This window comes from Vigna umbellata, chromosome 11, assembly GCF_029865625.1.
Source record: "Vigna umbellata cultivar VRB3 chromosome 11, Vumbellata_1.0, whole genome shotgun sequence".
NCBI classification, from domain to species: domain Eukaryota; kingdom Viridiplantae; phylum Streptophyta; class Magnoliopsida; order Fabales; family Fabaceae; genus Vigna; species Vigna umbellata.
In genome coordinates this window covers 17,630,355-17,650,572 of record NC_142175.1, presented here as the reverse complement: position 1 = coordinate 17,650,572, position 20,218 = coordinate 17,630,355, and the positions used below count along the sequence as shown (strand labels likewise).

The window sequence follows — 20,218 nt, the reverse complement described above, 5'->3', positions numbered from 1 at the left end:
AGCAGACTCAGGGAACATTTGCTGTCCAAGGTAGGGACGACATTCTAACAACGGCCATTGGAAAGCCCGAGCACCCAGGACGTGTACGTGGAGTTCCTAGGGCGATTGGTCTTGGTGACTACTTTGACCCTACACAGAAAAACACTCAATCAATGAGTCAGGAGGCACTAAGGCAGATGGATCTTCAGTGGGAGGAAAGATTCAACCAAAGCATGAGATCAATGGAGCAACGATTCATGGAGCAGCTACAAGAACAAAAAGAAATACAAAGAGCGCTTGAAGAGAAGCTGTATTCCGTGACGGAGGGCACCATGGGGCCCGCTAAAAATCCTACACCACCTCGTGTCAACACTAGAGGATCATGCTCTGTTGTAGAACCTACTTAGTATAGCGGTCAATATGAGTTGTTGGTTGATGGGGATCCCTGATGACAAATTTATGGACACCGAAAAACGGCGCCAAAAACTTGTTTAACCCTCAGCAAGTGTGACCGAATCGTATCAAATAATAAACTCGGTAAGACCAAGTATCGTTCTCCCAAAGGACTCATGGCCTAGTTAGTTATATGATTTCTTGATTATTTAAGACTTGTGAACAAATTGTTAAAATTTTCAAATGCAAAAGACAAAAAGTAAACATGTATGCATGTGATTATCAATGGGAAATAAGAACACAAACACTGAACGAAATATATGGAAGAGTATGTTGTTGCGGTAATCAATTTCATCTTATCCACTCTCATATATTTTAGGAATTCATCATTCTTTTCATCAATGTTAATGCCACTCTCTAAATTACCTTAAACCCGATGTCTCGGCGAAGAAAGCCTATCCTTAATTATGAGTTCATACAATTCCTAGCATCCCTAATAATTAATTCTGAAGCATAGAAGCTTAACGACAACCAACCATCATATTCCTATGTCTAGGTTTATACTACTGTTGGGAGAGTTTCCCCGGATCTAGATTTTACCGTATGTGTCCATATCGACAAAATCAATAATCATGACATCGAATGAGTTAAACAATGCATGCTATGAGCAAAGAAGAAAAACCCTAACTAATGATGAAAGAAAGCATGTATCATAAATATGATGTTTAAACACAAAATTCCATATATGAGAGCTTCAAAAGATTACATTGATTCCCCAACAACAAGAAGAGTTTAGTTCACCATATTCATGGTGAAACTAGATGAACAATAATGAAAGAATGGAAGAGATAGAAAAACCCTAGAAAGAGAAGAGGAGAGCCGTCACCATCTCCAATTCTACCTCGAAGGGGTGAAAATTGTGTTTTGCGTTTTCTCCAGCCAAAGATACAAACCCTAGGAAGTCCTAAAGTTATATACTATTCGAAATATTACAGAAAAGTGGGCCTAAGCCCAAAATAATGGCGCTCAGCGGTAAACTACCGCTCAGCGGTAAGTGCGTGTGTTGAATTCTTCCCCTCAGCTGCACTTTCACCCCTCAGCGAAGCCAATGGGTGTTCGTTAGTGCCGCTAACCCTAAATGTCTTTGTTATTACTATTTCCACTACAAGAAAAAATTGAATTATATACAGACAAAATCCGTATATAAGGCTCAAAATCCGTATATAACACTTGGTTACATACGACTTATATACGGACAAAAATCCGTATATAAAACTATCGTAGATAAATTATATACGGATATATCCGTATATAATTTATATACGGATTTTTTCGTATGTAATTATATACGGAAAAATGCGTATGTAAAATCCGTATATAAATTATATACGAAAAAATCCGTATATAAAATCCGTATATAAATTATATATGGAAAAATCCGTATATAATTTATATACGGAAAAATCCGTATGTAACTTATGGTTTTATAAAAAAAAATTAGATGATCTCACATCTACACCCAATAACTAATAGTTTCATATACTGATAAAAATCAAATAAAACTGTCAAATTATAAAAAATAATACCAAATATCTCTCAATTTTTATTAAAACGTGATGTTTACAACTGGATGGTCCTACCTCATTGTATCTAGATTGTCATAGGATATTACAGAAATTAAGGCAAAGGTAACTAACTATGCAATATATACTATTATACTATTGAGACAAAAATTAGTCATGTTATATTCTACTTTGGTCCATTGCAAAAGTTACAAAACCATGAAACTATGGTCAAACTGGTAGAGCTTTGGGCAAAGCCTCATGAGCAGTGACTGACAGTCTGAAGCTTGCAATAAGAGGAAATGAAGGGAGAATAGTCTCCACTTCCATCTCCAAGTTCTTCTCCATCACTCCAACCATGAATGTCAGCCTTACGAAGTGAAGGATCTCTACATATCAGATCCCACAATGGAAAGATCTTCCTTGGCATCATAAAGTCCTTCTCTTTCAACCTCAAACTTGGACAATAGTCTCCACTTCCATCTCCAAGATAGATCAACCTCTTATCCTCTTCTGATATTGAATCTTGGATTCTCTCTATCACTAAACCCTGCAATCACAAAATAACGTCTTTCAATCTTTGATAATTGAAGAAGCTTGAACCCAACATTTCATAATTTTGTATTTATTTGGAACTCTTGGTGGGTCCTATGTCAAAAATAATCCTTATTCTGTATTTCAATCAAATCCTGTGGGCTCATACCAGAGACAAAACCAGAATGGCATGGTTGCTTGGTTAAGAAAAATTTTGATATTTTTTAAGGCCGAGAAATAAAGAAACAGCACTCCACAGTTAACACTTGTCAACATGATTAAAAATAGAAAGTAATACTTTCCCAGAAACTAGAGCCAGTTAACATCAACTTGAAAACAATATCTGGAAATGTGTATAGTTGCCAACTGCATATACCACAATACAAACCTGTAATATATATAAACACAACACTATCCATCACAATAGTTTTTGTTTCGGATATGTAGGGCTGTGCGGTTCCAAATCGTCCAAGTCCTCCCGTGGTCTTGTCTCCGTGGCGGATCTTCTCCTGGCGCTCTGGCTCTCCTCTTGATCCGGAGGGGCGGAGACCTACAAAAGATTCTCCGATGCCAAAGTCAGTTTCAGAGCAGTGGCTATTTTCAGTAGTAGCAATAAATATGCATTCAATGTAACCTATCTACCACTCACCGTGGACCTGTATTTATAGTTTTCGCTATGGGCTTGGGATTAGTGAAAAGTTAATCACGGCCCAAAACGGCCCAATAGCTTCTAATTTCTACTTACCTTTAAACCAGGCTACTTTTCCTTAAGTTATGTTGATTAGTGTTTTGACGGGCGTGGACGTCCGCCCCTGTGAAATGGGCGTCTGCCTCGCGCGCACGGAGATCCGCCCATATGGGGTCCGCCCATGTGGGCTCTTTGATACGGCGTCCGGTTTTGCTGGCCGTGTCCGCGGAGATCCGCCCATGTGGGATCCGCCCACTTGGGATCCGCCCATGTGGGCTCTTCCGTACGGCGTCCGGTTTTGCTCGTCGTGTCCGCCCATGTGATATGGGCGTCCGTCTCGTCCGCATGGAGATCCGCCCAATTAGCTTGGGCGTCCGCTCACATGGATCCTTCCGTACGGCGTCCGGCCCTTGCAGATACACAAGCCCCCCAAGTCCTAGTGCCCGTAGTGAACGTAGGACTTTGGGTCACCCAACAGATAAGATTTGATGCAGTGGCTGTCGTGCCGGGCTGCTCTGTGATGGTAGGATTCCTTGTGAGTTCTTCAAAGTTTTTCTTATAAAGAGGTTCGGCCCGGTTGGTAGGTGTTCCTCCCTGCTACAAGAGGGTTAGGAGAGTTTATACTGGGTCTAGGTTCAATCTTTGGCCGACTCTTCAATGCATGAGCCTCCGGCGTGTCTTTTACGATTGCGTACAGGCAAAGTTTTTCTTATAAAGAGGTTCGGCCCGGTTGGTAGGTGTTCCTCCCTGCTACAAGAGGGTTAGGAGAGTTTATACTGGGTCTAGGTTCAATCTTTGGCCGGCTCTTCAATGCATGAGCCTCCGGCGTGTCTTTTACGATTGCGTACAGGCATTGCCGTAAGTCGCCGTAGCCTCCGGAGTGGACTCCGGTATATCTTTGGGTAGGCGATCATTGGACAACCTGACGGTCCTTCCGTGGCGTCTTTCGTACGGCGACTGGCACTTCGGCGCCCTTCGTACGGCGCCTGGCACTTCGGCGCCCTTCGGCGGATGTTTCGGTATTTCGGGCGTCCTTTGTACGGCTCCCGACACTCTCTGGTACACAAGCCCCCCAAGTCCTAGTACACGTAGTGAACGTAGGATTTTGGATACGGCGCGTGGGGGTTGGGAACCCGTAATTGGGCTTTATCCAGTGGGCTTTTTGAATTCGAATTTCAGGCGGGAAAACACGTGGCGCGTCCCCATTGAATAGGGCTGAAGCGTCGCCAAATCTGGAGCGTTGGTTGTACCAAATCTAGACGGCCAAGATACATTCAACGGTTACTAATTTTTCCCTATAAATAGCGGAATAGATGGTGTCATTTTCACTTATCCTCATCATTCACGAGCTCAAGATTCTTTGTTCCCTCAGGTAATAAATGGCGTCTGTGTCCATCGAGTCAGGTTCTGGATCGTCGGGCGGAGTCCGGGAGGGGTCGGTGCGGGGCGACAACAGCGATTCTCTCGGCTCAGTGTCTTCTCACTTTTTGGAGGAGGCGATTGGGTCTTCTGGGGCGGATCCCGATTCACCGACGCCGGCGGATGACCGGATTTTTCATGGTTTGCCGTTATTCTTGCTCAAGGGCGGTATTTCCGTGGTCGGGTCCCCCTTTGAACCGGAAGGTCAAGGGGTGGCTGTATCTGACTTGGCTCCCCCTGTTCCTAGCCGGTATGCTTCGTCTTACGCCTTCCGCAAGGATTTAGTGTGGCGGGTTCGCCGCACCCATATTGTCCGGGATGTGGAGGACTCTAAGTTAATTAAAGCCGGGGTAACTTTGCTAAATGAGAGGGTTTTCCACGATGGGCGGTCTAGTCCGTACGATTTCTTTTTCATGTATGTGGCTTTCTTCACCCACCTTTTTGTCCGGGTTCCCTTTACTAAATTTCAAACGGCTATTCTTCGGGAGGTCAACGTGGCTCCAACGCAGCTGCACCCTAACTCGTTGGCGGCCGTGCAGGCTTTTCTCGCTATGTGTTTGGCAGTAGGTGTCACGCCAACCATCCCGGTTTTCTTTCATTACTTCGTAGTCCGCCCATCGCGTTCTGGCGGTTGGGTGTCTTTTAGTTCGGTACGGGGCAGGACCCTTTTTCGCCCCTTCTCTGATTCGTTCAAGAATTTTAAACAACATTACTTTAAGATAATCATTAACAAAGTCGGCGTCCGCGAATTTTCTGACGGTGAAGGGAATCCGCTGTTTCCACTTTATTGGACGAGAGATCCTCGACACATAAGGGCGACTTCTACAGGAGCCTTGTCAGCAGCCGACTTAGAAGCTGTGCGCACCATTAACGCCCTCCCCCGCCGGATCTCCGCCCGCCACTTGGTCGAATGCCTTAGTCTCGAAGATTGTGGACCAAAGGCGTTCGGTATGGTCTTGTCCCGTTGGGTGTATTTGTTTTTCGCATACTGACGTTAAATTTTCTGAATTTTCCTGTCTCTTGCAGAATTAATGACGAATCCCGGTCCCCGCAAATCCAACTTTTTCGCACTGAGGAAGAAGTCTGGGGCTAGCTCGTCGACCGCCCGGCCGACTGTTGTTCCAGATGCGCCCCGTCCTCCTCCTTCGGGGGTCCGCCAGGCGACCACCCGCGCTGCTCCTAAGGTAGGAGTTACCCCTGCTGCCGGAATCGGGGGTCACAATATGCAGGCACCGCCTTCCAATCCTCAGCCGGAATTGGAGGCCGCCCAAGTGGGACCTTTGTCTGAGGCGGCCACTGTTTCAGTCGATCTCTCGAAGCGCAAGAGAGCAGATCCTACTGCGGAGGGGCGACGAGACAAGGAGGGGTCGTCATCTCGCTCGGCCTCGAAGAAGGCCCGGAAGGGCAAAGACAAGGAGAAGGATCGGGGGAAAGCCCCGCTCGTTCCTCTTCCTGGCGGCATTTTTAGCCCGGCCTTCAGCATGAGCGACCGCACCAAATTTCACATGAGCTCCTCCCAACGGGCGCTCATTGAACCACTTTCCGAGTTGGAGCTTACTAACGCCATGCTGGAGATGTCAACCCGGACATCCGCCTTGGCTTGGTATTTGAAGGAGTGGGCCGACCGCCCCGGAGTGGCAGAGGTCCGGGCCGAGCTTGACCGGGAGAAGAAAAACGCGGCCTCCCTTCAGCTGACTTTGGAGGAGATGGTACTTAATCAAGATGAATACGATAAGAGGATCGAGCAGCTCGAGGACGAGCTGGAAAAAGCTAAGAGGGAGTCCGCTGAAGGGTTGGCAGCCGCCCGGATTGAGCAGGAGCGTTTAGCGGAAGAGGGCCGCCAGAAAATTGAGCTGCTGGAGGCGGAGGTAACCCGCTCGAAGGAGGCCGAGTCGTGCCGCGCCAAGGCCAACGAGGAGCTCACTCTTGAAGTGGCTAAGGCCAAGGAACAGATTGCTGAGTTGGAGTCCACCATCCTGTTTGAACATGAGGAGGGTTTCAACAAAGTCCTTCGCCAAGTGACTCTCTTGGCGGGCGTCCATGATCCCTTTGCTCTGGGCGTGGATATAGAAAAGGACGTCTTCAACGGCGTCCTCGTGGACTTGAATGCCGTCGAAGAGAACGAGCCGCCCGTGGAGGCCGCTGGGAGGGGGAAGAATTAGTTTTTAATAATGTTTTTTGGAGGTGTATTTTTCGACCGTCCATCCAACGTCTCGAGTGTTCCAGATGTTGGCGGGGCGGTCTTTTTTGTAGATCTCAGCGCCTTTAAGCGCAAATGATTAATACACAGCTCTTTAATTTTGCACATCTTTATCTGCCTTTACTTTTTATCCGGTTTAGTTGCATAGCGCCGCCCAACCAAGCCGAGAATTGTTCTCGTTGGAACAATCACCAGCTTGGATTTTGGTAGTGCGGACAATCCTTTCGCGGTCGCCCAACCAGGCCGAGAGTTGTTCTCGTTGGAACAATCACCGGCGTGGAGTTTGGTAGGGCGGACAATCCTTTCGCGGTGTCGCCCAACCAGGCCGAGAGTTGTTCTTGTTGGAACACTCGCCGGCTTGGAGTTTGGTAGGGCGGACAATCCTTTCGCGGTGTCGCCCAACCAGGCCGAGAGTTGTTCTCGTTGGAACACTCGCCGGCTTGGAGTTTGGTAGGACGGACGTCTTTTCACTTCGTCGCCCAACCAAGCTGAGAGTCGTTCTCTTTGGAACGCTCGTTCGCTAGCTTGGAGTTTGGTAGGACGGACGTCTCTTCACTTCGTCGCCCAACCAAGCTGAGAGTCGTTCTCTTTGGAACGCTCGTTCGCTAGCTTGGAGTTTGGTAGGACGGACGTCTCTTCACTTCGTCGCCCAACCAAGCTGAGAGTCGTTCTCTTTGGAACGCTCGTTCGCCAGCTTGGAGTTTGGTAGGGCGGACGATCCTTCGTTACTACATTTTTACAAGATGACATTAGCTTTGTGGGAGAAAACAGATATCTTGATTCATTGATTATGGGGGTACATCGAATCAAGTATTTGACATTAACTAAAGTAAAACTTTAAATGTGTGGCGTTCCAGGTGTTGGGGATGGGACGTCCGTCCATGCGTTCCAGCCTGTAGGCTCCGTTTCCCGGGGCTTCCACTATCCTGAACGGCCCCTCCCATTTGGCGGCGAGTTTTCCGTGCGCCGGGTTTCGGCGGGCATCCCCCGTTTTTCTCCATACTAAATCCCCCTCTTGGAAACTTCTTGGGCGGACCTTGGAGTTGTATTTTCTCTCGACCATTCGTTTGCAAGCTTCGGCCCTCAGCGCCGCTCGGTCACGCTGTTCGTCCAGGGAGTCCAATTCGATTCTCAACTCTTGATCGTTGAGGTTCAGGTCCTCGACTTCTCGCCTTAAGGACGGTTCGCCCAGCTCAACCGGCAACATGGCATCAGTACCATAAGTTAAGTTGAAAGGGGTGTCGCCTGTGGTTCCATGAGGTGTGCATCTATAGGCCCATAAGACCTCGGGCAGTTCGTCCACCCATGCTCCCTTCCTTTCTCCCAAATGCCGCTTGAGTTCCGAAACTATGGTTTTGTTCATTGCCTCTGCTTGTCCGTTCGTCTGGGGGTGCTCTACAGAGCTGGTGATGTGCTTGATCCCTAGCCCTTTGAAGAATTCGGCGAGTTTTTTGTCAATAAACTGCCGGCCATTATCTGTGATGATGGACTGAGGGAGGCCGAAGCGACATATCAATTTCCAGCAGAATTTCTGGACCTGGGAGGCCGTGATGGTTGCCAAAGGTTCGGCCTCCACCCACTTGGTGAAGTAATCAACTGCCACCAAAAGGAATTTCTTCTGTGCCTGTCCTGTTGGGAATGGTCCTACGATGTCCATTCCCCATTGTGCGAATGGCCAAGGGGAAGATATTGAATGTAAGGCATGTGGCGGAAGATGGGAGTTGTTGGAGTGTTCTTGACAGCGGATACACTTTTGGACGAACGCTCTCGTGTCCGCCTCCATGGCAGGCCAATAATATCCGGCTCTCAGTAGCCGGGCTTTTAACGTCCTCCAGCCCGTGTGGAGGCCACAAACGCCGTTGTGAAGTTCGTCCATGACATAGTATGCCTCTTCAGCCCCCAGGCACTTAAGGAGGGGGGAGGAGAATCCCCTTCGGTACAAGTCATCTCCCACGATAAAATAACGGGCGACTTTCTTGGCTTCGCCCGGACCTACCATCCGCCCCTCATCCTGGCGGTTCATGATTTCCCGGATTCCTGCGCGCCAATCTTGTTCTCCGCCGGATACCACCGAGCATTCTACAGAAGGCTGTAGTAGAACCTGCCGTACGATAGTAGTCAGCTGCCCCTTTTCCTTTCCCGAACTGAGTTTGGATAGTACGTCCGCCCTCGTGTTTTGTTCCCTGGGAATATGCTGTATATCAACTTTGTCGAACGCCCAGGTGAGCTCGGTCGCTTTCTGATAATATCGCGAAAGGCGTTCTTCCCTGACTTGGAAGTTGCCATTCATTTGGCCCACCACCAGCTCAGAATCCGTCCGACAGGTTATCCTCCTCGCCCCCATATCTTTTGCCAGTTCGAGGCCGGCTACAAGGGCCTCGTACTCGGCCTGATTGTTGGATACTTTGAATTTGAATATCAAAGAATGCTCCAGTAGGAAACCATTGGGGCCTTCAAGTACGATGCCGGCACCGCTGACCGAGCGGCCGGAAGCTCCATCTACATATAAGTTCCAGACGTCTTGGCCGGAAGGGGGTAATTCGGCCGCGAAATCCGCCAGATGTTGGCCTTTAACCGATCCTCTTGGTTCATAGCGCAAGCCGAACTCTGAGAGCTCTACCGCCCAAGCCACCATCCGTCCGGCTAGGTCTGGCTTCCGGAGGATTTTGGAGATTGGGAAGTCCGTCCGGACTATGACCTGGTAACTTTGGAAATAAGGACGAAGTCTTCGGGAGGCATGTAACAAGGCCAAGGCCACCTTTTCTACCCGCTGGTACCGGGTTTCTGCGTCCAAGAGCGTGCGGCTCACGAAGTAAATTAGCCTCACCTGAGGCCGTTCCTGCATCAACACGGCGCTGACAGCCGTTTCGGACACTCCCAAGAAGATGTGCAAATCTCCACCTGGGACCGGTCGGTTCATGACCGGTGGGTTGCTAAGGAGGATCTTGATGTCCTGGAACGTTCGCTCGCATTCGTCGTCCCATGACTGGCCGGTCCCCTTCTTTAACTTACGCAGGACCGGCCTCATCCGCTCCGCCAACTTGGGGATGAACCGGGATAAAGCAGTGAGGCGTCCCACCAGTCTCTGCACTTCCTTAAGGGTGGCCGGACTCTGCATTTGCAATACCGCGTCGCATTTGTCCGGGTTAGCCTCGATCCCCCTGGATGTCAGCATGAAACCCAAGAACTTTCCGGCTGCTACCCCGAACGTACACTTTGCGGGATTTAAGCGCATGCCAAATTTCCTAACTTGGCGAAAAACCTCCTCAAGATCCTTGAGGTGCCCCTCTCCGTCTGCTGACCGGACCACCATGTCATCTACGTATATGTCCATGCACCGGCCTATCTGGCCCTGGAAGATTCTGTCCATTAGGCGCTGATAGGTTGCCCCTGCATTCTTCAGGCCGAACGGCATAACCTCGTAGCAGAAGTTAGCCTTCTCCGTAATGAAAGCTGTCTTTTCAATGTCCGGCCCGTACATGGGTATCTGATTATACCCGGAATATGCGTCTAGGAAGCTCAATACTCGGTGCCCGGAAGCGCCGTCCACCAAGGCGTCAATACTGGGCAAGGGGTGGGAATCCTTCGGGCAGGCTTTATTCAGATCTGTGTAATTAGTACACATACGCCACTTCCCGTTGGCCTTCTTCACCATGACCACGTTAGCTAGCCACGTGGTGTAAGTGACTGCCCGGACGAAACCGGCTTTCCTCAGCTTGTCCACCTCTTCTTGCACAGCTTTACGTTTCTCCTCGCCCATTCGTCGCTTCTTCTGGGCCACTGGGCGAGCGTTCTGGAAAAGCGAGAGCTTATGGCTCATTACGGCGGGATGGATGCCCGGCATATCCGCTGCCGTCCATGCAAATAGATCCCGGTTTTTCCACAAGAGTGCCCTCAGGTCCCTTTCCATCTCAGGGTTTAGCTCCCTGGCGATGAGGGTGGTTTGGGCGGGTTCCCTTCCTATCAGGATAGGTTGGGTTTCCCCAATAGGTTCCAAGCGGTCTTCGGTATTCGTCCTCGGGTCGAGGTCTGCCATGGCCACCTCAGAGCCGGCCGCCCGTCTTTTCACTGGACGGACGTGCAATCTCAACCCCGCCGCGTAGCATTCTCGTGCCGTCTTCTGGTCCGCCCGGACCGTACAGATAGTTCCCTTCTCGGAGGGGTACTTCATTGCGAGGTGGGGGGTAGAGACGATCGCTCCAAAGGCGTTTAAACACGGCCTCCCGAGCAGTACATTGTATGACGTGTTGGCCTCCACCAGCAAATACCGGACCCTCTTCTCCTCGCTAGATCGTCCGGTTCCCAGCCTCGTCCTTAATTCCACATACCCCCTCGTGTCAACTCTCTCTCCGGCGAATCCCACTATCTGTCCATCGTAGGGGACGATCAGATCTTCCGAGATATCCATCTGCAGGAAAGTCTTCCAGTAGAGGATGTTGACCGAGCTTCCTTGATCAACCAGGACTTTACTTATCCCGTAACGTGCTATTTCTGCCGTTATGACCATTGGGTCGTCTTGGTCGGGATCGGGGGCGTGAAAGTCCTCGTCCGAGAAGGTGATGGCCGGCATGGAACGGCGCGGCTTATCAACCACATGGACGGAATGGAGGGCTCGAATATGGCGTTTACCGGCGGAGGAAGATGATCCTCCCCCCGCGAATCCTCCGGAAATGGTGTTAATATGCCCTCTCAAGGGGCGCTCCCTGCTACGGCTTCGGCTTGGTCGCCTTTCCTGGCGTGGTCGCTCTGTCCTCGTGCTCTTTGGCTCGTCCTTTCGGTAGGCCGGCCTCTGAGAAGGTCGTTCGGTTTGCAGTGGCGGACGCTCATCGCGGACGTATTTCTTGAGCTTTCCCGCCCGGATGAGCTCCTCTATTTTGTCCTTGAGGGTCCAGCACTCTTCGGTGCTGTGACCCATGTTTTTGTGGTAGGAGCAGTGTTTGCTCCGGTCAGCGTTCTTCGAAGTTGGGAGTCCCTCATGCTCCACTATCAGATCTGCACTTAGGGCCTCTCGGAGAATTTTCTCCCTTGAGGCGTTCAAGGGCGTATATTGTTGGAAACGGGGTCCTTTCTTCTGCTCCCGGGGCCTAGGGCCGAACGTTTTTCCCGTAGAATTGGCGGGTTTATTACCGTCCGTCCTCTCTCCCCTGGCCTCTTGAGTTTCTTTTTTGTAGGAGAGCTTCATCTCCTCCACCCTTATTTCATCAGCTGCTCTTTCCCTCAACTCCTCCATTGTTTTGGGTGCTCGCCTGCAGACACTATCTTTGAACGGCCCCGGCTTAAGAGCCGGCAGGATGTAGTGAAGGGCGAGCTCCGGCGTCAGGCTTTTCACTCGCCGGACGGTCTTCTGATACCTGTCCATGAACGTCCGCAAGGTCTCGTCCTTCTCCTGCTTGAGGGTCATTAATTCGAATACGGTCAGATCTTGAGTGCTGCTGGCCGCAAATTGTTTGACGAACAGCTGTTTCAACCCGGCAAAATTTTCTATTGAATTAGGGGGGAGGGTGTTGAACCATTCCAGTGCCTCATCTTCCAACGAGAGCGAGAATGCTCGACACCAAATGGCGTCATTGCCTGTTCGGAACGCCATCGCATTTGAGAATGTCTGGATATGGGACGCGGGGTCCGTCGTTCCGTTATACATTTTGAACTGCGGAGCCATGAATTGCTCCGAGATTTGGACATTCATTATGTTCTGGGTAAATGGGAGCAATAGGGTGGATGAAGGCTCCGGCTTGATGACCATCCGCCCGTCCTCAGCAGCGCTTTCCGCATGCACCGACTTAGCCTTGCTTTCTTCTGCCTCCGATCCGGAAGGCCTCCAAGTCCTATCGCCCTCGGTGTCTGGGGGCGGGCGTTCTCCTTCCACCCCCTTTCCTTTATCTCTCGTTCGTTCTCCCCCGTTCATCTGCCCGATCTCCCGAGCTATCCGGGCTTCGCAGTCGGCCCTCACGGCCGCCATCTCTTCTTCATGACGTTGCTGCATCTCGTCCATTTTTTGTTGTAGCACGCGCATCATCTCAGCGGGATCGTCTAAGCTCATATTTCTCGTGGTCACCATTGGGTTTTTTAAATCACACGGCCCCACGGTGGGCGCCAAATGTTTCGGATATGTAGGGCTGTGCGGTTCCAAATCGTCCAAGTCCTCCCGTGGTCTTGTCTCCGTGGCGGATCTTCTCCTGGCGCTCTGGCTCTCCTCTTGATCCGGAGGGGCGGAGACCTACAAAAGATTCTCCGATGCCAAAGTCAGTTTCAGAGCAGTGGCTATTTTCAGTAGTAGCAATAAATATGCATTCAATGTAACCTATCTACCACTCACCGTGGACCTGTATTTATAGTTTTCGCTATGGGCTTGGGATTAGTGAAAAGTTAATCACGGCCCAAAACGGCCCAATAGCTTCTAATTTCTACTTACCTTTAAACCAGGCTACTTTTCCTTAAGTTATGTTGATTAGTGTTTTGACGGGCGTGGACGTCCGCCCCTGTGAAATGGGCGTCTGCCTCGCGCGCACGGAGATCCGCCCATATGGGGTCCGCCCATGTGGGCTCTTTGATACGGCGTCCGGTTTTGCTGGCCGTGTCCGCGGAGATCCGCCCATGTGGGATCCGCCCACTTGGGATCCGCCCATGTGGGCTCTTCCGTACGGCGTCCGGTTTTGCTCGTCGTGTCCGCCCATGTGATATGGGCGTCCGTCTCGTCCGCATGGAGATCCGCCCAATTAGCTTGGGCGTCCGCTCACATGGATCCTTCCGTACGGCGTCCGGCCCTTGCAGATACAGTTTTCATTCAACACCATACCAAACATTTTACATTTAAAATAGATATATTACATAAACTTAACAAAATATACTCAAACCTATTAATGAATTATTGAACACTTACAATATCAAATTTACGATTTTTCATACAATCAAGAGGCGTGGAAAGATTTTGTTTGGATAATGATATCTCTTCCAATACAGTGTTGAAATTGCACACAAATTCTCTAATTTTCACTTCAAGCATCTCAATTACAATCCTGAAAAGAGAAAAGTACTATTAAAATTGGTCTGTTACTGTATTTTCTGTAGCTAAATTTTAAAATTGAGACATAATGATTGTAGACCTATAACCCACAAAAGATGGCAGCACATTCTGAATGGGGTACAAGGCGTCCAATGAAGCTAGAAGAAATAAAACACGACATACTTCAATTAAATTTTTCCAAAATAATAAAAAAATTTATATTGAGATTTACAATGAAACACATGCCTCCAATTGAAATTAAACTAAAACTAATTTGAAAAAGGATACTTACACTTCATAAAATTTGCAGTATATCAATACATCAACATGGAACTTTAATTAGAAATCCTAGGAAGATGATAAGGCAATGGGAATTTTAAAAAAATATTTCTAGGATCAAACTAAAGAAAACATAGAAAAGTGTAGAACCACTTTACTTTTTAATCTTATGGATACAAAGAATGTGAGACAGTAATGTCCCATGATATTCACACTAAAATGACACCTATGTTAAAGTTGTATTTTTTTTCCTTTTTATAATTATAATTACCAAAGACGAAGATATTTCTTTGACTACAATTAAAATATAATGAAAAGGTACTTTACTTCACTTGTTAAAAAACTTCACTTATTTCGTTTTGACCCTTTTCTCACAGTAATGATGTTACAATGATCACAGACAAAGAATTTAAGATCCAAGATAATCAAATAAAATATAGATTTATTATGTGTTAAGTCTAGGGGTGGACAAAAATCCTTTTTCCCCATCTGATCAACTTTTGCACTGTTTTGATCTATTTAGAATTCATTTCATCAAATCTATTTTTTGGTGACTAATTGAGTACCAGGAACCTCTTTGGATGAGCTTCTTTATAAGCTCTTTTTAAAAGAGAAATATAAGAAGAACCTTTATCATAAACTAAAATTAATTTATCCATATGTTACTTTGCAGAACCTTTATCATAATTCCTCTAACTTCTTATTTTTAACTCATGCATAAACTAAATTTGGAACTTGTCAAGTAGCTATACAAACAAGTTAAAGTAAAAAAAACAAATTAAGACTCTCTATATGCCAAGGATTATGATTGAGCATTTACATATTCATGTGAATTACATCACCCCTACCTAATTTTGGGCCACACAGTGATAAATGGCATCCTTTGCATTATAAGAATACAAACACACAACCTGATTTCAAATTCATGATGATCAAGAGTTTATTACTTGAGCATGGCAATACCTATTCAATTATAACTGCTTTCTGATGGACAAATTTATGAACACCAAAATATGATGTCACAAACTTGTTTTTCAATCGGCAAGTATGACCGAATCGTTCAAGTAATAAACTTGGTAAGACCAAGTATCGTTCTTCCCAAAGGACTCACGGCCTAGTTTAGTTGTGTGGTTTATTGATTAGCTAAGACTTAAAGATGAAATATTTGGATTTTATATGCAAAAGACGAAAATTAAATATGTATGCATGAAGTTTTGATCAATGGCAAAAGCAAAAGATAAACACTTTCAATGAAATAGATGTATGAATATGTTGTTGGGGGTCAATTTCATCTTATCCACTCTCATATATTTTAGGATTTCAACATTCAAATCATCATTGTTAATGCCACTCTCTAAAGTACCTTTCAAGAAGGCTTCTCCCTAATCACGAGTTCATACAATTCCTAGCATTCCTAATGATCAGTTCATAAGTGTAGGAGCTTAACGACAACCAATATAATATTGGGAGAAATTCCCCGGATCTAGACTTCCCCGTACACGCCCGTATCGACAAAATCAATAATCATGCATCGAATGAGTTAAACAATGCAAGCATTACGCAAAGAGGAAAAACCCTAACTAATGATGAAAGAAAGCATAGATCTTAAATAAAAGATGTAAAAACAAATTCCATATATGAGAGCTTCAAAAGATTACATTGATTCCCCAATAAACATACAGAGTTTAGTTCACCATATTCATGGTGAACCTAGATGAATAACAATGAAAGAATGAAAGATAAAACCCTAAAAAGGTGAAGAGGAAGCCTCAGCATCGAAGATCCTCCTTCAAAGGGGTGGAAGAGAGAGTGTTTGCTTCGTTCCAGCCAAAGATACCTAACCCTAGGAAACCCTAAAGCTTATATATTATTCGTAAATTACAGAAAATTAGGTCCAAGCCCATAAAAGTGCCGTTCAGCAGTAAAGTACCGCTCAGCGGTAAAGTACCGCTCAGCGGTAAGTGCGTGAGACGTTTCTTCCCCTCAACGACCATTTTGCCCCTCAACGGACCTCCCGTAAGCTCCTGAGTGCCGCTCAGCGGTAAACTGCCGTTGAGCGGTGACTTCGGCTTCTCCTTTTGCACTTTTTGATGTCTTTTCTGATTCCATCTCTCTTCTTCTTCACTTCTTTCACCAAATTCACCTTAAAACCTGCACAAAAACACTGAAATCAAGCATAAACCTGTCCAGCTCTCTTATTTCTGAAACTATGAAGAAAAGCATGATTTCAAGCTAGTTTCTAAGTGTAAAGGTTGCTTTTATTGTCAATTTTAATCATGAAAATAACAGTTTTTCAACTGTTATCACTTTCACATTAAAAATGTCTCACCTTCTCAATAAAATCTGTCAGGAGAAATAACAGGTCCATTGGGTAAGGTCTTACCATCCTGCAAATATATGAACTTTTAGTATCACCTAAAGGTAGGGAGGGAATGTACAAGCTAACAGATATAATTCTACTTTGAATGATATATTATTCACAGTTTTTCTCCCCTTCTTGAAACCAAATCAGAGGATAATTTTCTTGGTAATTCATATTTTACACAATTTGATTTCATAAAGTAAGGCTACACACTAAAGCTACTTTTTTATTACAAGCCACAAAAAACTTTCATGTTCGACAGAGTAGACAACCCAATTTTTATGTTGAATCTAGCCTACTTGGGTTGTACTGCTACGCCATTTCTCCATGTAGTCTTAATTATTTATAGCTGATATAGAAAAGAAATTTAAGGTAAAATGGCTTATTAATTAATAACCAAGTTCCAGATAACAATCTTAGTGGGGTTAGGTGCTCAGAACAAAATAACCTTAAAGATCATTCTATTTTTCCTGTACATTCCTTCCAAAGATAGCCTTAAAGTAAACAACTAATTCTCCTGAAATTGATGACCACAACGGGTACATGTATAGAAAGTAGTTTGTCCTTCATTTGCTAATCTCATCTGAAAATAGAATGATTGAAATAAATAATTCTGGACTATAAATAAGATTCAGATCAAATTTCCAAATATACATTATAAAGTCTAACAATACCTGTCATGGTGAAGCAGTAGCCTTCAAAACAGAAATTGGGAGAAAGTGATGCAAACCAATCTCTCCCCATTACATAACTCCATGAACATTCATACAATCATTTCATCAAAAACCTAGAGTGCATTTAAGCTTCTCTTACGAATTTCATCAAACATATTCGTGGAGTTTGTTTCTCTTCACATTTTAGGTACTGTTATAGGTTGGATTAGTTTACAAATAGTTAATATCCACATTTTATACATTCTCATCACTCTATACATAACATTTGCATTTCAGAATTAGAATAGAAGAAAACAAGAAATAGTCTTGCGTTTGTGACTCATTCAATAATATTCTCAATCACAAAACACATAAAAAAAATACCTTAAAAGCCCTCTGAATCTTCCCTAAACGCAACATCGGTAATACAAATGTCATTGTATGAAGGCCTGAAGGCGCGATTTAAACTGTAATGAGGCACCTCCGGTGAAGAAACGCAGCGGAATGATGTAAATTGGGAAGAGAACTCGAGACCAAGAGCCGAATCAGTGGAGAACGAAAACAAACCCTGAGAATCCAGGAATACTCCAAAAACGGAGACGATGCGACGCGAAGAACCCTAAAACCCTAGGTTGACGAAGGAAACCTAAAATGGATCGATTAATCCGTATATATTATCAGTAGATAAAACTTGTTTTTAGTTATATACGGATTACAACAACTACATATGGATTTTACCTTCGAAAATCTTCCCGCCATCACGCGTTAAAATTATATACGAATTTTATATATGGATATTCAGTAGATAAAAATCCGTATATAATATACGTATATAATTTATTTTTCAAAATTCGTATATAAAATCCGTATGTAATATCTGAATTACATACGGATTATAATCCGTATATCAATATCCGTATATAAATGCAATATTTCTTGTAGTGTTCTATGTTAAATTTAAAAATATTTGTTGATAACTTTGAAATTCTTATCTTCAGTTCACACGTCCTCAGAAGTAGCTGATTCATGATACAGTCATACATGAAGATGATGACATGGCTGAAGCGGAGGATGATCCTCTATCAAAGTTAATGACAAGATTACCCAGGTTTAAGAGAGCACCATTAGAACTATACTGGGATTTGAGAGTATTTGGTCTCCCCCCAATGTGCTAGTATATATCACATTAACTGATGAATTGGAGGTGATTAAGGGAGACAGGATGTTGAATATTTCCATCATTCAACTGTGGTGCATGTAAGATAGTTTATTTTGTCTTCCATATTAGTTTTATTTAGATTCCTAGTTTCTAACAACTTAACTTTGTTGTTTTAGGTACGTGGACACAATCGTTGTAGACCAAGGTCGGTTTTCCATGTACGGATTTGTTGAACCTCAGACCATTCAACCTTCTGGTAACACACTTGAAAGCAAACAACATTATTTGCAAACATGGATGGATGAGTCAAAAAGAGACGTATACCTTGTGCCATACATTGATGGGTAGGTGTTGTTATATGTAAAAGTTCATTATTAAAGTTTACTTAATTAGTTAAATGACTATTTGTCATTCGTAATAGGTCGCATTGGCAGCTGATGGTCATTATTCCCAAACAATGTAAAATTATATGGTTTTGTTCGTTGCACAGGAAGATGAAAACTGACTTGAGAACCATGCTTCAAGGGTAAGTGTTTTTCCAAAAATGACTTTGAATTTGATGTTCACCTTAAACTTTTATGATAAATATAGTTATATTAATTTTACTTTGTGTTTTCAATCTAACTAGAGTTATTAGTAAATCTCGAGGTCAACTAGTTCAACTTTTGTATCCAAAGGTTGTAAGTCATTTATACTTCTAATTCATTTTCTATGTTATTGAATGATCTAAATTCTTGACTATTTAGTTTGTGCTTTTAGTGTAACCAACAGCTAGATTCATGAAAATGTGGCTTCTTTGTCCCATCATTCGAGCTGTTATTACAGATGACTGAAATGAGGTAATGATGCATACCTTGAATACATTACAAATCAAATTCATCTTTAAAAATATATGAAACCATAATGAATCTTTCTTCATTTTGCAGCGCTTCAAGAGTACATCTCTTATACCAGAGGACACAATTAGGCAGATAAGGCATGAGTGGACAAATTATCTTCTACAAAGATAGAGCTAGGATCACTTATATTTCTTGTTGAACATTACTTTGGTTTAGTTTAAGTTTATATTTTGATAGTTTTGGTATTGGATTGTTTTTTACATTAAGTACAACTTTCTTTATATGAAACGCATATATATATATATATATATATATATATATATATATATATATATATATATATATATATATATATATATTATAGTATATTATTCTGGGACAATTTTCTGTTTTTCAAGTGTGGTTTTATTGCAAAAATAAATTAATTTTTTAAAAAAAAACACCCAGTAGACGTTGGTTAATGCACTGTCAGACGTCTATAGACGTCTGTCAATGCACAAACCGTCGTCCAATTAGGTATAGTGAACAAAACGTTTTAGGGCCTATAGACGTCGGATATGCCTACATATAACGACTATATACACGTCTGTTATATCCAACTTCCGACGTCTATATAGACGTCAGTTATATCCACCTCCGACGTCTATGTAGATATCTGGTATATCCAGTCTGACGTCTACATAGACGTCGAGTATACACTGTCCGACGTCTGATTAACGTCACCCACAAAGACGTCGGATGTGGATCCGACGTTAAAAGGCCAAAATAACAAACGTCTAAAGCCCTTTCTTCACTAGTGTCATAAACTTTAAAACAGTGAAAGCTTTAATATACAAAATCTTTGCATCTAACCCTATTTTCTATCCACATTTGTAAAACTAATTTCGCAAAATTCTAATAGGGATTAGGTTCCCTGATTTTTAGGGTTTTCATAATAGTATAACGGGATGAAAAATGGAGTTCAAATGAGAGGCGAAGCAATTAGAGAATCTAGAAGAAGAGAACTTATCGGTGAGGGACCACTAGTGTAGTCAGAGAAAATGACATCGGTTATTTTCGCCTATAGGCAGCGGTTCCTGAACCGAGGCATATTCAGGCGAGTCAAAAAGTGGTAGACTCTTTTCCTCGGTTCCGAACCGAGTTACTTT

General features: G+C 44.5%; 1 long non-coding RNA gene across 2 annotated transcripts; it reads right to left on the bottom strand.

Moving 5' to 3' along the window:
• Window positions 1-1,942: 1,942 nt before the first annotated feature.
• LOC148191067 (uncharacterized) lies at window positions 1,943-16,483 on the bottom strand. 2 transcript variants are annotated; one of them, XR_015783101.1, is made up of 2 exons: window positions 16,387-16,483; window positions 1,943-2,484 (listed from the first exon to the last, which is right to left on the bottom strand). It is a non-coding gene; the product is annotated as an uncharacterized LOC148191067 (long non-coding RNA). The 2 variants fall into 2 exon arrangements; XR_015783100.1 differs by lacking the exon at window positions 1,943-2,484 and adding an exon at window positions 13,610-13,791.
• Window positions 16,484-20,218: the final 3,735 nt, after the last annotated feature.